Below are 2330 nucleotides of genomic sequence, written 5' to 3'. Positions count from 1 at the left end.
TGTTTGCATGTTCATCCAAATTTGAGATCACCAAATTTTGACACTCAAAATTCCACTCAAATGTTTGGGATTATGTGGCAAGCATGCATGTTTGAGTTAACCAAATTTTGACACTCAAAATTCCACTCAAACGTGGGGTTATTTGGGAAGCATGCAAGTCTGGTTAAACCAAATTTTGACACCTCAAAATTCCACTAACATGGATTTTTCCATTAAATGAAGTCAACATTTTACATTTCTTCATTTTAATTCAACAATTAATTTGAATAATTAATTTCAAATTAAAGTAACCTTAAATGATTAATTAAACTATTTAATTAATATTTAATATTAATTCAAATGCCAATCCCAATCAATTCCGACACATAATTTGATTAAGATATTTAAATCTTATTTAAATATCTCAGATTCTCTCTTTTTGTTTAATTCCTAAATAAAACAAAAATGCGGTTAAATATATCGTATATATGTAGCGTATATTCCCTAATTTGAATTCGAACACTTCGAACTCACTCGTCACATTGTTCTATGGTTTAGTCCGATATGAGCTAGCAGAGGGACCTAATGGACCTATAGATCATGGGCTCCAACGATCCAAGATTAACCGGTTAAACTCATTAACCATGTTAACCAACACTCGTTAACTACTAGGACACTCCACTATAGACTAGTAGTGGCACTCCCCTCACTATAGATATATTTCTGTCCATTTGATATAACCATGATTAGTAAGTCGATCCTTCACAGGTTGTTCATAACTAGAGCTGGGTCAATTTACCGTTTTACCCCTAAAGTTACTTCTTGTTCCTTATGTCTCACTGATCCTCTAATGAACAATTGGTTTGTGGTCCAACAAGTAAACCAAATCCCTCTCAGGCCAATGAGAGGGTGGGGCCCCTTGTTCAAGACCTGGAGTTAGTGCTTAAGGGAACTACCTCTCTTCTATCCCTGAAAGTGGGTAGGAGTGAATTCCATCTTGCACCCCTCGTCCTTAGCCATTCACCCAGTCTTACCCCTGAAATGGGAGGCCTATTGAGTCGGCGAACTAGAGCCACTCTCACCCATGCAAATCTAAGGATAATTCCGAATAAACAGGAGTTTATGGTTAGCTCAGGATTAAAATCGAGTTACCTAGCTTATCGAATGAAAAGAAAATCAGTCTCAACAGTAAACAACATTATAAAGTGAGAGTGGTTTTACAAAACAATATTACATATATCTTATATATGAGAAATCAATTACCCACTATACTACTTTTAATTCAAAATAAAAATCAACAGGCTCTATACCAATGGAAGGGAACGAACTCTTCAATGTTCCCCCAATCTTGTTCATTCGTTACATGAACTAGGCATATGTAAATATACATTTTGATTCTCGCTTCGAGTTTATCACATTGCTTGTAAAGTTTTAAACTCGCACAATTTTTTTTGTAACTGTTTTTTCTATTAGTTGTTCTTTCATTTTCATGCATTGCATAGTGTATTTGAGTCACTCTCGATCTTTCGATGCCTCAAAATTCGGGGTGTAACAAAATAGGTCTCTTAGGTATGTATTTCATAATACAATTTTACATACAATGTATATCCTAGTCGTTTTTCTTTTTTCCTTTCATAAAGTTAACATGGAATAAAAAACCTAAGATTTAGTGTTCGAGTATTTGTTTGGTTGTCGTTTTAGTCTTCGATACGTATTTTTTTCAAGTGGCACTCGTAACTCAGTTAGTTAGAGCACTTGTTTCGTAAGCGAGAGATCTTGAGTTCAACTCTCAACAAGAGCATAAATAAATTCAATGTTGTTAGACTGAATTCTAAAATTTTACCAAAGCTTTAGGTTCTAGGTAAGATACATAATATGTATTTCAAATGATGATAGAGGGGAGAATGAATGAAATAAGGTGTCTTAATTATGCCACAAAAACTTCTTGGTGGATCATGAGTTTATAAACGAGTTTTTTCTTTTCTCTTTATCCTTATCGTTTTGGGGTTTCTTGGATAATATTAGATTGAATTCCAAGAGTTTCACAACATATCTATTTTATAATACAATTTTATTTGATTTGGGTTTACATTATAAAGACAAATTAGTATTTTGCTTATTTTTCTCATTCCTATAAATATGTCTCTTTGGTTTGTATTTTATGATACAATTCTATGTACAGTGTATTGTAGTAGTCTTTTCTGTTCTCTTCCCTAGTTGCTTGGGTGTTTATTAGTTTTGGCGATTCATGAATTAATATGTTTTTAGTTTCAAGTAGCTTTTGTAGCTCAGTTGGTTAGAGCACCCGTTTAGTAAGCGGGAGGTCTTGAGTTCAACTCTCAACAAGAGTA

General features: G+C 33.6%; 1 non-coding gene across 1 annotated transcript; it reads left to right on the top strand.

Moving 5' to 3' along the window:
* Positions 1–2256: 2256 nt before the first annotated feature.
* TRNAT-AGU (transfer RNA threonine (anticodon AGU)) lies at positions 2257–2330 on the top strand. Its single transcript has one exon. It is a non-coding gene; the product is annotated as a tRNA-Thr (tRNA).

This window comes from Cucurbita pepo, chromosome 12 (genome assembly GCF_057944985.1).
Source record: "Cucurbita pepo subsp. pepo isolate OVF chromosome 12, ASM5794498v1, whole genome shotgun sequence".
Lineage (NCBI taxonomy): Eukaryota > Viridiplantae > Streptophyta > Magnoliopsida > Cucurbitales > Cucurbitaceae > Cucurbita > Cucurbita pepo.
Note: the sequence above shows the minus strand (reverse complement) of the source record. Positions and strands in the feature narration are given on the sequence as shown.